Source organism: Molossus molossus, unplaced genomic scaffold (genome assembly GCF_014108415.1).
Source record: "Molossus molossus isolate mMolMol1 unplaced genomic scaffold, mMolMol1.p scaffold_m16_p_2, whole genome shotgun sequence".
In the NCBI taxonomy this organism is placed as follows: Eukaryota; Metazoa; Chordata; class Mammalia; order Chiroptera; family Molossidae; genus Molossus; species Molossus molossus.
Genome location: NW_023425355.1, coordinates 44,292,006 through 44,307,127, shown reverse-complemented (window position 1 = coordinate 44,307,127; position 15,122 = coordinate 44,292,006). Strand labels below are relative to the sequence as shown.

The window sequence follows — 15,122 nt, the reverse complement described above, 5'->3', positions numbered from 1 at the left end:
TTCAAGATTGCTGTGGCTATTCGGGGTCTTTTTTGGTTACATATAATCTTTTAAAATATTTGTTTTACTTCTGTGAAACATATCGTTGGTCTTTTGATGGGGATTGCATTTAATCTATATATTGCTTTGGGTAATATGACATTTTATTTTATTTTAAAATTAATTAATTTGTTTTTGTTATAGATGTTTCTTCTTTTTTCCCCACTGATTCCCCCTCCCCATCCCTCCCCGCCCTGTCCCCAGGTTTGTTGTCCATGTCCACTGTTCATACATACATGCATATAAGTTCTGTGGTTTATCTCTCCCACCCACCCCCTCTTCAGAGGGTTGTCAGTCTGTACCCAACTTCCACGTCTGTGGGACTAGCCCATTCCTCAGACTGTTATGTTCATTATATTCCACAAATAAGTGAGATCATATGATACTTATCTTTCTCTGTTTGGCTTGTTTTGCTTAGGATAATAGTTTCCAGGTTCCTCCATGTAGTCTCAAAGGATAAGAGATCTTTCTTTTTTACAGCTGCATAGTTCTCCATTGTGTATATGTACCACAGCTTTTTTATCCATTTGTCTACTGATGGACACTTGGGCTGTTTCCAGATCTTAGCTATTGTAAACAGTGCTGCTACAAACATGGGGGTACATATATTCTTTCTGATTGGTGTTTCAGGCTTCTGAGGGTATATTCCTAGAAATGGGATCACTGGATCAAATGGAAGTTCAATTTTTAATTGTTTTCCATAGTGGCTGCACCAGCCTGCATTCCCACCAGCAGTGTACTACAGTCCCCTTTTCTCCACACCCTCGCCAACACTTGTTGTTTGATGATTTGTTGATGGTGGCCATTCTGACAGGTGTGAGGTGATACCTCATTGTTGTTTTAATTAGTGATGTTGAGCATTTCTTCATATGCCTCTTAGCTATTTGTTTGTAATATGGACATTTTAATGATGTTAATTCTTCCAATGCATGAACAAGGTATGTGGTTTCAATTTTCTATATCTTCCTCTATTTCTTTTTTCAATGTCCTGTAGTTTTCTGCAAATAGTTCCTTTAATTCTTTGATTACTTTATTCCTAGGTATCTTATTTTTTTTTTTTTTTGCTGCAATGGAAAATGGGATTGTTTTTTTTTTTTCTCTTTCTATGAATTCATCTTTGGTTTATAAGAATGCTGTCAATTTCTTGACATTGATTTTGTATCCTGCTACTTTGACAACTTCATTTATTAAGTCTAGTAGATTTTTAGTGAAGCCTTTATAGTTTTCTATGTATAATATCATGTCATCTAAATAAGTACAGTTTCATTTCCTTCTTGCCAATTTGGATCTTTTTTATTTTTTATTTTTGTGTCTGATTGCTGTGGCTAAGAATCCCAGTACTGTGTAAATAAGAGGGGCAAAAGTGGGGATTTCTGTCTTGTTTCTACTCTTAAGGAAAGTGCTTTTAGTTTTTGCCCATGTAGGATGATATTGGCTGTAGGATTTTCATATATGGTCTTTTTTATGGTGAGATATGATCCTTCTATTTTCACATTGCTGAGCATTTTTATCAGAAATGGGTGCTGCATTTTCTCAAATGTTTTTTCTGCATATATTGATATGATCATGTGGTTTTTATCCTTCATTTCACTTATGTGGTGAATCACATTTATTGATTTGCTAATATTGTACCAGCCGGTATCATGGTGAGTAATTTTTTTGATGTATTGCTAGATCTGATTTGCTAGTGTTTTGTTCAGGATTTTGGCGTCTATTTTCATCAGGGATATTGGCCTGTAGTTTTCTTTCTTCGTAGTGTCTTTTTCTGGTTTTGGAATTAGAATTATGCTGGCCTCATAGAACGTGTTTGGAAGTCTTCCTTCTTCTTGAATTTTTTGAAATAGTTTGAGGAGAATGGGTGTTAGTTCTTTTTTGAATGTTCGGTAAAACTCCCCCGTGAAGCCATCTGGGCCTGGGCTTTTGTTTGCTGGGAGAGTCTTGATTACCTCTTCAATTTCCTTAGTTGTTATTGGTCTGTTCAAGTTTTCTATCTCTTCCAGGAATAGTTTTTGGAGACTGTGTGTTTCTAGAAATTTGTCCATTTTGCTTAGATTGTCGAATTTGTTGCTATATAGTTGTTCATAGCAGTTGTTAACGATCTTTTGTATTTCCGTGGTGTTGGTTGTTACTTCTCCTCTTTCATTTCTGATTTTGTGTATTTGGGTTCTCTCTCTTTGTTTCTTTCGTGAGTCTAGCTAAGGGTCCATCAATCTTGTTTATCTTTTCGAAAAACCAGCTCTTTGTTTCATTGATCCTTTGAATTGTTTTTTTGGTCTCTATGTCATTTATTTCTGCTCTGATCTTTACTATTTCCTTCCTTCTACTTGCTCTGGGGTTTTCTTTTTGTTTGCTTTCTAATTCTTGAAGTTGTGAGGTTAGACAGTCAATTAGAAATTTTTCTTGTTTTTTGAGGTAGGCCTGCAGTGCTATGAACTTCCCTCTCAGAACCGCTTTCGCTGCATCCCATAGATTTTGTGTTGTTGTGTGTTCATTTTCATTGGTTTCCAGGAAGTTTTTAATTTCTTCCTTGATCTCCTCGGTGACCCATTCATTGTTTAATAACTTGCTATTTAGCCTCCATGTGTTGAAATGTCTTTGCATGTTCTTGTTGCAATTGATTTCTAGTTTCATGCCATTGTGATCTGAGAAGATGCTTGATATGATTTCAATCTTCTTGAACTTATAGAGATTTAGTTTGTGTCCTATCATGTGGTCTATCTTTGAGAATGTCCCATGTGCACTTGAGAAGAATGTGTATTCTGTAGTTTTGGGGTGTAATTCTCTGTAGATATCTATTAAATCCATTTGGTCTAGTGCTTCATTTAGAGTCTCTATTTACTTGCTAATTTTGTGTCTAGAGGATCTATCCAGTGCTGTCAACGGGGTGTTGAAGTCCCCTGCTATGATTGTATTGTTGTCGATTTCTCCTTGGAAGTCCTCCAGAAGATTTTTAATATATTTTGGTGCTCCTATATTGGGTGCATATATGTTTATCAAGGTTATATCTTCCTGTTGGATAGATTCTTTCAATATTATACAGTGGCTTTCTTTGTCTCTAGTTATGGTCTTCATTTTGAAATCTATTTTATCAGATATGAGAATTGGTACCCCAGCTTTTTTTTGCTTTCCACTTGCTTGGAAAATTTTTTTCCATACCTTCAGTTTCAACCTATGTGAGTCTATTGTTGAGAGGTGGGTCTCTTGTAAACAACATATAGATGAGTCATGCTTTCTTATCCAATCAGCTACTCTGTGTCTTTTTATGGGAGCATTCAATCCATTTACGTTTAAGGTGATTATTGGTATGTATTTATTTATTGCCGTTTTTGTTTAGTGTGGTTCTATTTGTCTTTCCATTTCTACTGCTAATTACAGCAGTCCTTTTAACATTTCTTGCAGTGCTGGTTTGGTGCTAATGTATTCCCTTAGCCTTTTTTTGTCTGGGAAGCTCTTTATTTGATCTTCTATTTTGAATGATAGCCTTGCTGGGTAGAGTAGTCTTGGATTCAGATTCTTGTTTTTCATGACTTTGATTACTTCATGCCATTCTCTTCTGGCCTGTAGTGTTTCTTGTGAGAAGTTAGCTGAGTGCCTTATGGGGTTCCCTTTGTAGGTAACCTGTTGCTTATCTATTGCTGCATTTAGGATTCTGTCTTTGTCTTTAATTTGTTTCATTTTAATTACTATGTGTCTTGGTGTGGACCTGTTTGGGTTCTTCTTACTTGGGACTCTCTGTGCTTCTTGAACTTGAATGCCTTCTTCCTTCACCAAATTAGGGAAGTTTTCTGTCACTATTTTTTTGAATATATTCTCTATCCCTTGCTCATTTTCTTCTTCTTCAGGGACTCCTATGATGCGAATATTATTACGTTTCCAGTTGTCCCATAGTTCTCTTAAGCTGTCTTCCTGTTTTTTAATAGTTTTTTTCCTTTTGTTTTTCTGATTGGTTGATTTTTTCTACCCTGTCTTCTAATTCACTGATCCGGTCCTCAGCTTCCTCTACTCTGCTTTTTAAACCTTCCAATGTGTTTTTTCATTTCTGATATGTCAGTTTTTATCTCTTCTTGATGGTTTTTAATTTCCAATTGGCTTATTTTCAGTGTCTCTGTGTCCTTACTCATGCTGTTCAGCTTCCTCAAGATCATGGCTCTGAATTCTAGCTCTGTTAACATGCCTAATTGCTCCACATTGATCTCATCTTCAGTGGAGGTCTCTTGCTCTTTCATTTGGCTTCTGTTTCTGTGTTTCACCATATTGGCTATCACTGTGGGCTTTGGAGCCTGCCAAGTTTTCCTTGTGGGTGTTGGTGTACTGCTGTTTGTGGCTCCCTCTCCTGTGTTTAGATGAGCGAGGGAGGACCCACGTTGAACACCACTGTCGAGTCTTACTTTCCTGGTTAAAGTTGCCATCCCAGGAAAGGTACTGTTATCCTCTAGCTTTTTGCCTGGAGGCTAGCAGTGGAGGTTACTTGATGAGTTTTTGGTTGTCAGTTGATTGAAAAGCTCCCTCAGGTGCTAGCACAAGGGGATTTCCCGAGGGTGGGGCAGGTGCTGGTTGTTAGTGAGCCTCAATTAGCACTTCAGTGGCCCACAGGGTGGGGGTGGATCTCCAAGGTAGTGGCTGCTGCCTCTCCTCAGAGCCCTGGCAAGGAGCAAGATGGCCACAGTCCTGCGTGGCTGCACTCAGCCAAAGCTCTGAGCGCCCTCCAAATCCCGAGTGTCCCAACACAGTTCCAGTCCAGTCTGCCCTCTCTCTGCCGAGCCCAAGGTGAGTAGCTGTGGCTGTTTTAGCCTCTGTCCCAGCTCTGCGCTGTGGAGCCGCCTGGGAGTGTAACCTGAGGGTGCCGCTCCCAGCTAAGACCGCTGCTGAGCTGCTGACCGTGGGCTCCCAGCCCCCGTCTCGAGCCTTCGCAAGCCTACGGGGATGGAGACAGTGTCCCTCGTCGTATGGTCCTCACAAGCTGTTTTTCTGTTGTTTTTTCCCATCGATTTGTCTGTGTTATAGTTGTAATTCCAGTTTGGTTCTGGGAGATGGTCTGTGTAGCTTCCGTTCACTCCGCCACCATTTTTCCTTTTCTCTGTTCTTGCCTCCTTTATCAAACATTAATTGACCATATAGGAATGGGTTTTTTCTTGGCTTTCTATTCTGTTTCTTTGATCTATATGTCTGTTTTCTATGCCAGTATCATGCTGTTTTGATTATTAAGGCCTTCTGTTGTTGTTTAATATCTGATAGTGTAATTCCTCTGATTACGTTCTTCTTTCTCAAGATTACTGTGGTTATTTGGGGTCTTTTTGGTTCCATATAAATATTTTAATTATTTGTTCCAGTTCTGTGAAATACACAACTGATATTTTGAAAGAAATTTCAATGAATCTATGTATTGCTTTGGGTAGTATAAATATTTTTAAATGTTAGTTCTTTTTATCCATAACCATGATATATGCTTCCATTTATTGTATCTTTTCAATTTTTTTCTTCAGTGTCATAATTTTTTGAATGCCAGACTTTTTATATTTATGATAGTTCATTATCAGTTATAAATATGCAACTGATTCCTGGATATATATTTTTATCCTGCTATTTTAATGAATTTATTTATCAGTTTTATTAAATTTTTGGTGGAATTTTAGGGTTCTCTAGATACAGTATCATGTCATCTACAAATAATGAGTGTTTTACTTCCTCCTTTTGCATTTGGATGCCTTTTATTTCTTCTTGTCTGATGGCTATGGCTAAGACTTCCAGTAGTATGTTGAATAAGAATGTTAAAGGCAGCCCTGGCCGGTTTGGTGCAGCGGTTGGAGCGTCGGCCTGCAGTCCTGAGAGACCCGGGTTCGGTTCCCGCTAAGGGCACGTACCTCGGTTGCAGTTTGTCCCCGGCCCTGGTTGGTCGTGCGGGTGGCAGCCACTCGATGTATCCCTTCACATCGATGTATGATCTTTTTAATATATTGCTGAATTCAGTTTATTAATACTTTGTTGAGGATTTTAACATCTATGTCATCAGGGATATTGTCCTATAGTTATCTTTCTTTGTAGTGTCTGTATCTGGTTTTGGAAACAGGATGGTACTGGCCTTGTTAAATGAGCTTGGGAGTCTTCCTTCCCCTTGATTTTTTTTTTTTTTTTTTTTTTTTTTTTTTTTTATATTATAAGAAGTATAAGTGTTAGTTGTTTTTTCAATGTTTGGTAAAATTCACTTATAAAACCATCCGGTCCTAGACTTTTGTTTGTTGAAAATTTCCTGATTGCTACTTCAAGTTCATTAGTTGTAATTGATCTGTTCAGATTCTCTTTTTATTTTTATTCAGTTTTGGAATACTGCATGATTTTGGGAATTTACCCATTTTGTTCAGGTTGTCCAATTTATTAACATATAGTTTTTCATTATATTTTCATACAATTCTTTGAATTTCTGTGGTGTCAGTTGTTCCTTCTTCTCTTTCATTTATGATTTTATTTATTTGGGTTCTCTCTCTTTTTTCTTGATGTGTCTTTTCAAAGAAGCATCCTTTGTTTTCATTGATCTTTTGTATTATTTTTTTAAGACTCTATTTTGTCTACCTCTGTCCTGATTTTTATTATTTGATTTCTTCTGTTCACTTTGGGCTTTGTTTGTTTTTCTTTTTCTAGTACCTTTAAGTGTAAAATTAGATTCTTTATTTGATTTCTTTTTCTTTTCTGAGTTAGGCTTGTAATCCTGTAATGCTATGAATTTCCCTCTTAGGACTTCTTTCCCCGTTTCCCATAGATTTTGGGTTGTATTCTCATTTTCTTTTGTTTTAAGGTATAGTTTGATTTCTTTCTTGATGTCATTGTTAACCCATTTATTGCTTAGTAACATGTTATTTAGCCTCCATGTATTTGTGTGCTTTTCAGGGTTTGTGTGTGTGTGTGTGTGTATGTGTGTGTGATTGATTTTTAGTTTTGTACTATTATGGTCAGAGAAGATGCTTGATATGAGACTTGTTTTATGTCTATCCTAGACATGGTCTATCCTAGAAAATGTTTCATGTGTACTCTGAAGATATCAATTAAACCCATCTGCTCTAGTGTGGCATTTAAAGCTGTTGTTTTATTGTTGATTTTCTGTCTGGGAGGTCTATTCAGTGATGTCAATGTGGTGTTAAAATCTCTTATTATGACTATATTACTGTCAATCTCTCCCTTTATATCCTTCAAGGATGTCTTTATACATTTAGGTGCTCTTATGTTGGGTGCATAAAAGTTAACAAGCATTTTATCCTCTAATTGGATTGGTCCCTTTATCATTATGTAGTGTCCTTTCCTGTCTCTTATTATGGCCTTTGTTTTGTTTGTTTTATCTAAACCCAAGGACATTCTTGCATGTATCTTCAGATAGAGCAGGATGGAGAGAGGGAGAAAGAGAGAGAGAGAAAATCATCAACATAAGAGAGACACATAGAGTGGCTGCCACTCACACGACCCCAACCGGGGCTAAGAACAAACCACAATTGAGGCACGTGCCCCAAGCAGGAACCAAACCCAGGACTCTCTGGTCCATGGGCCAATGCTCCAACCACTGAGCCAAACTGGCCTGGGCTTATGGCCTTTGTTTTAAAGTCTGTTTTGTCTGATATAAGTATTGCTACCCCAGCTTTTTTAAATTGCCATTTGCATGAAATATCTTTTTCCATCCCTTTACTTTTAGTCTCTGTGCATCTTTCATCTGAAGTGAGTCTCATTTTCTTATTAAGCTACCCTAAGTGTTTTGATTGGACCAGTTAGACCATTTACCTTTAAAGTGATTATTGACAGGTATGTATTTATTGGGATTTATTTCATTATATGTGTTTACCCTGATTGATTTGGATCTGCTATGTGGCAGAAACTTTCATTTGCTAGCTTTAAATTCCAGTATCCCAGTAAAAATTTGGCAGTATTGCTCATGTGTTTTCACCTTTACAATAAGATGTCCTTATTACATAGAAAAAACATGGAAAACTTCATGAAAGTAAAATATTATAAATTGGACTTGAACTCCAAGCACTGTAAAGTACAGTACTGAGTGTATAGTAGATGTTTACCAAGCACTTGAATTTAATTTAATTGCTAGTTCAGTAAAAAAAAAAAAAAAAAAAAAAAAAAAAAAAAATTAAAGTTCTGTTGGTTTTATTTCTAGCTCAACCAAGAAATAGTCATGTGACCTTGGGAAAGTCATTTAACTTTTCTATATCTCCACATCCTATTGGCATTAAGGACATGTAATAATCCTTCTAAATCTCACAGTCTATGACTTTATTCTAATTTTTATTTTGTCACTCACCAAATCCTTTTCTGTTCCTATTCTTCACTTCCAGCCCCTATATTACCCAAAACCTGAATCTGCAGTGATCTATCCAGACTGGATTTTCCCTCTATTTCCCCATGCTCCAACACACACCCCTGTCTCTTAATTTGGCACCATCTCTCATCCTCCCATCTTGTTAATCAAAACTCTTTTCTCCTCAGTGCCAAACTCAGCTAGGTGTTAAAAGCAGGGCAACCTGATCCAACAATTTTACATTAAGACACTAAAGTCTGATTACCTGTGAGTTGGTCAAGGATTTTCAAACTTTACAAAAGAGATGCTATTATCCTAGAATTTCAGGCACAATGACATAATAAAATGACAAAAGTTTAGAAGACAGAGATTTAGCAAGACAGTTCTTTGATCATGTTATACAAACCTAGCCCTGTCATACAGATGGGCTCAGATTGAGGAGTAAATTTTCCCCCCATTTCTATAATTGAAGAAACATAAGTTAATAACATACACCTTTCAAGTGTACATTAAAATTTGATATCTGTATGCAATATAGCGTGCTTACCAACAAAAGTCTAGACTCCAAACATTACCATATAATTGTCCCCTTTACCATTTCATCTTCTCCCCACCCCCTTCCATTCTGGTAATCATCAATGTATTATCTGTATCTGAGTTTTTTTTTTCATTTTGTTTATCTGTTTATTTGTTTCTTTTTTGTTTTATATGCCACATATGAGTAAAATCATACCATTTTTGCCCTTTTCCATCTGACTTACTTCACTTAGTGTAATACCCTCAAGATCCATCCATGTTGTTGCAAATGGCAGCATTTTTTTATGCAAATCATAAAAAGCAGAATAAAAAGTACACTATATATTTAATGTTTATTTTAGAGCACCTCCCTGCTCAATCTATATTTGTTCCATGCCCTAACTTTCATAAACTGTTTAACAAATATTTATTTAGCAAGTACTCTATATCATAAGGCATGTTGCTAGTGATGTTTTAAATATGGGTAGAATATGGTCTCTGTCATCAAGGACCTTACAGTGCACTATGAATAACAGATATCTAAACAAATAAGTACTTAGAAATAAACAAACACTTAAGTACTTAGAAATATATTGGTGGACATTTCACCCAACTTGGGTGGAGGGAGATTCAGGGAAGGCTTTCTGGAGCTCAAGCCTCACAAACTTAAACAAACAAACAAACAAACAAAAAACTCTGTAAACCAGGGCTAGTGCATATCTTCATAAGTGGCTTAAAATATGCAATCAAGATTTCTGAAATATCAGTCCTGGACACAAAACATAGATGATTTACTTTTTCAAACCATATTGATACCTGTAACTTGCTGGAGATTATCTTAATAAGGTATATATCACCAATGCCAGTTACTTAATTGTTTTAAAAATGAAGTGTGAAAGGATGTGCCTTTATTCTCTGCTTCATTGTGTATTTTTAAGAACCTGGCTGTGGATAATCAGTTCTGTCCTATTCAGTTTGTCTCCAAAAGGCAAAACATTAATTTCCATTATTTCTATCTTTCTTTCTTGACTTCTATAAACCCTGGCTTTAGTTCACTCAAACTGTATAACCCTCAATGAATTAAAGAGATTTTATAGTCTAGCAGAAAAAAATCCTGAAAGCCTTTTTATTTGGTGTTTGTCTCCCAGTTAGGTGCAAAGTAATCAGAACAAAAACATTTCATGATATCCTTCTGTTCAAGTGATTAAAACAAACTTTGTATAAAAGCTTGTCAAAGTTCAACTGAACTGTGATTACAAGAAAAGCCTGGGTATTTTTGGAGGCTGAAAAATTTATGTTAAAAAATCTTCCATGTTCAGTGTACTCTGTAAGGAACTATCCAATTCCAAGAGCAAAATATGGGAGCTATATGTGCACAAAAGTGCAGTAGCAAACCTGCTTCTACAGCCACCATCACCCTGTAGCCCAGCAGGCCTTGGATCCAGGCCAAACAGACACTCATGAGGAAATAAATGGTCTGATCTGTGAACAGTTGGCACTATGTAACTAAACCTGTTGAAAGAGAAAGCCAGGAGTGGACTTATCCTTCTTATATCATTTTCATAAATATCACCAGTTACTGAAAGATTTCTATGTGCAAGTGTGCTCTTTAGATGCACATATGCACATAATCAGACACAAGCCTTTGTACCTCTATATTGATTCTCCTGCTCCTAGCCTCTTGAATTATTTAAGTGCTAACTGGCTGTAATTGGTACCAGATACTCATGAATATAAGTATTTTATATCTTTCAGTGTTTCCTATGCACTTCAACCTAAGCTACTTCCTGGTACTCTGACGCCTTGCTGGCTGGCTCGTGGTCACATGAGCAGCAAATGTACAGATGCATATACCATAAAATGGCTTGGGAGCACTGAAGCAGATGTGCCTGCAAGTGTGAATAAGAGTACAACCAGTGGGGAGCAACGCTGCTTGTAGGTGGGCTGACTCAGGCTAGAATAAAACTGCTTTCCCTTTGAGACATTGATGTGCTCCAGAAGCTTCTAGGAGACTCTGGACACAGTGCTAGACCCCTCCTTGCCTCCTCTCACCCCTTTTCAAAAATTCTTTTCTCTTGCTTTTCACCCTAATTTCTCACTCTCACCCAACATGCATTCACATAGTTGTTCTCTGCCTCTATCAACTTCTCTTTTTCTTTCTCTCTCCTCCAACTTCTCTCTCTCATTTTCTCCATTTCTCCTCCCTCTCTCCCATCCACACACCTATATACTAGGTTCTGTAGACACCTAGTATGTTTCCTATAAATCTACCAACAATACCCTCCCCAAATCTCAAAATATTTCCCATCATCAAATTTTGGGAAGAGAGTCCCTGTGTATAATTTCTATAACTTTCCACCATGCCATATGGCAAAGTGTGCAATTGACTGAGACCTGTGTCCCCATAGGTCTTCTTAATAATCTTAGAGGAGCCTTAGTGCCCCGGTGTTTTCTTCATCATCATCAATCATCATCATCATCATTATCATCATTCTTTGTTATGTATGAAGATGTCTTGAGCTGGAAAAGTTAAAAGAAAGATAATAGCATCACACCCACAGTGTTTTGAGTGTGTACTTTGCGACTTAGCAACACTGATCAAACTTTTGTTAAATTCCACTGAATACTTTTTAAAAATACTTTTTATTGACTTTTAGAGAGAGAGGAAGGGAGAGGGAGGGAGGGAGGGAGAGAAACATCCCTATTGATTCTAAAACCCAAGCTTGTGCCCTAACCTGGAATTGAATCAGCGACCTTTCAGTGCACAGGACGATGTTCAACTAATTGAGCCACACTAGCCAGGGCCCACTGAATAATTTTTAAGAGGAATTAAATAACATTGTGTTTGGTGGTCAATTTTCTCTTTGCCTTGTGGTGCTGCCACAGAAAACACTTGAAGCCTGATATCTCACTGGGATTTGTCTTTTAGTCTGGAAAATGACTTAGCAGACTGTCACAACTGTGCCATCTATAGCCTTTCAGAACACCCTTTTTTCATAGTTTACTGAGGCACAGGCATGAAAACCATTGAAATGACTGATTCTAGATGCAAGCCATCCTTTGTTGATTGCAGCTCAGCAAAACCTCAGAATTGTAATTAACAATAACACTATTACTATTTAATAGATGATAGCACTGTTCTCAATGGTGTACATGCATCTTTCATTTAATCCTTACTAAAATCCTATGAAATATATGATAATTTTATTCCCATGTACAGAGGAGGAAACTAAGATATGGAAAGGTTAAGTGACTTGCCTAAGTTTACAGTTAATAATTGGCAGAGAGAGGATTCAAACCCAGGCAGTTTGGCTCCAGAGTAAAAAGACCCTAGCAGAACTCAAACTCACTGACTCCCAGCCAGAGACCCAGGGTCTGCTCCTGCAGTTCGATCTAAGCCTCTTCAACTCCATCTAGGATGCTGTGGCAACATATTTGCCAGTTCAGTCAGAAGCTGGTTCACAGGCGGCCCCTGGAGCCGAAGGCGGGGTCTGACATCCGCCTGGACCGTTGTCTGAGCACCCTAGACCTGTTGGCCTTTGGTGTGGGCAGCACCCTGGAAACAGGTGTGTACATCCTGGCTGGGGAAGTGGCCAAGGACAAGGCTGGGCCAGAGATTGTCCTCTGCTTCTTGGTGGCTGCCGTGACTTCAGTGTTGTCTGAGCTCTGCTACACGGAGTTTGGGGCCCAGGTACCGTGCTCCGGGTCTGCCGATCTCTTTAGCTATGTCACGCTAGGACAATGTGTGCCTTCATAACTGGGTGGACCCTCATTCTCTCCTATGTCATTGGGAGCACTAGTGTAGCCAGGGCATGGAGCTCCTCGGCGGACAGCCTGGCTGGGAACTGCATCTCATAGGTGCTGTGGGAAAGTGTGCCTCTGCATTTATCCCATCTCGACTTCTCGCTGGGCCTGGTGCTGCTGCTCACTAGTCTGCTGGTTCTGGGGCTAGTGAGTCAGCCCTGGTTACCAAGATATTCATGGGCATGAACCTTTTGATTCTCAGCTTCGTCATCCTCTCTGGCTTCATCAAGGGTGATCTGCATCACTGGCAGTTCACAGAACAGGACTACAAGTTGGCCAAATCAGGATACAATGACACCTCTAGCTTGGGCACCTTGGGCTCTGGTGGGTTTGTGCCTTTCAGCTTTGATGAGATCCTCTGTGGAGCAGCTATGTGTTTCTATGCATTTGTTGGTTTCCACTGCGGGGGAAGAAGCCCGAAATCCTCAGTGTTCCATCCCCTGGGCACCGTGATCTCGCTCTTCATCTGCTTCCTGGCATACTTTGGTGTCTTGGCGGCACTCCTCATCATGGTGCCCTACTACCAGATTTATTCTGACAGCCCCTTGCCAGATGCTTTTCTCTATGTTGGGTGGGCCTCTGCCAGATATGTCGTGGCTGCTGGGACCCTCTGTACTCTTACATGCAGCCTCCTTGGGTCTATGTTCCCCATGCCTTGGGTGATCCTCGCAATGGCAGAGGAACGGCGCCTTTTCCGGGAACCATGCCCGCTCACAAACCCCCATCATAGGCACTGTAGATTCTGGCAGTCTTGCAGCAATCATGGCGTTCCTCTTCGAGCTCAATGATCTCGTGGATCTCATGTCAATTGGGACCCTGCTTGCTTACTCCCTGGTGGCCTTTTCTGTGCTTGTCCTCAGGTACCAGCCAGACCAGACTTTATGTAAGAATGAGACAATGGAGGTGGAAATTACTGAGATGAAGCCGGAACTTGAAGCAAGTTCTTTGGAATATGTCCCCGAAGCAGGAATCTCAAAGACTCTAAAAAGTCTGTGTAAACCTATGAATGCCATCCCCACTTGGCAATCTGGTCAAATCGTGTATGGGTGTGCTTTACTGCTGGCTCCCCTGCTGACCATCCTGAGCCTGATCCTGGCCCGGTGGTCTAACTGTCTGGTCTCTGGAGACCCAGTGTCCACCACGGTGACTGGGCTGCTGCTGCTGCTCATTGTGGGGATCACTTTCATCATCTGGAGACAGCCCCAGAACTCCTCTTTGCTTCAAGGTCCCTGCTCTGCCTGTCCTCCTGCTGATCAGCATCTTTGTGAATATTTACTTGATGATACAAATGACCTCTATGACCTGGGTCGAATTTGGCATCTGGATGATGATTGGCTTTGCCATATATTTTGGATATGGGATTCAGCACAGCTTGGAGAAGACCAATGATCAATAGCCACCAGCCTCAAGCTCTAAAACTCTTGACAAATACACCTCTAAGTGCAAATTAGTGTAACCACAGAAGACAGATGCTGTGTGGAACTTCCATACGCTGGAGGTATCTTCTAGTTCAATGGAAACTTTGAACCTCTGTGGAGTGTGAAGGTGGGATGTCTTTAGAGTCCTGGCTTTACTGTCAGAGAATACCTTTAATAGGGTACAATTTGTAAACTTTTAAAAAGCATGATATGCATACAGAAAAGTGCATGTGTTTTTAAGTGTGCAGAAAGATGAATTTCCACAAAGGAAAGTACGACAGGTAACCAACCAGCAATCAGAAGAAGAAATCAAATATTACCTGCACGTAAGAAGGTATTATTTTTTTCTTTTGCCTATTTCCAGGGAAAACAGATTGCCACATGAGAAGAAAAGACACATTTCAACTTTCAAAAAAAAATCAATAAATAAAGACCCTAGCAACTGTTCTGAAAAAGACCTGAGGTTCAAGTACATTCATTTTATTAGCCTAGAGCTGCCCCCATGCCATGTTTGCAAAGTTCCTTTCTCTGGCTATTGGCCATGTGTTCAGGAGCCAGTTGGCAAAATATTCTTATCTTCAAGATTTCCTTTGATGTTTCTTTGACTCCATCTTCACATGGAAAAGAGATGTTGAAGAGAGGGAGTTGGGGTGGGGGGCAAATGCCCTTTGCCAAAGACAACATCTATTCTCCTCTACTCCCTCATCTCATTTTTTTAAAGAATAAATAGCCCAATTAGTTTTTTTCTATTACTGTAAGAACTTTTAATTTAAAAGATTATCTATAAAGATTTATATAAAATTTTTGAACAGCTCAGGATTTATGGATTCAATTTCATTTGCTGTATGACCCCAAAACCACTTGCATCAGAAACATTTGGGGACCTTGTTAAAAATGCAGATTCCAGACACCTATCCTGGTCCTACTTTATTTATGTAGATAGAGTCTATAAATCTACATTTGTAAAATGCTTCCCAGGTAATTATGATGCACCTGAAGATTTGAGAACTGGCACTTCAAATCAGCATGATTTGATGTATAAAAGGAATAATAGCATC

General features: G+C 38.9%; 1 pseudogene; it reads left to right on the top strand.

Annotated features, from left to right (window-relative positions):
• Window positions 1–12,260: 12,260 nt before the first annotated feature.
• Window positions 12,261–14,042, top strand: LOC118636515 (annotated as a pseudogene).
• Window positions 14,043–15,122: the final 1,080 nt, after the last annotated feature.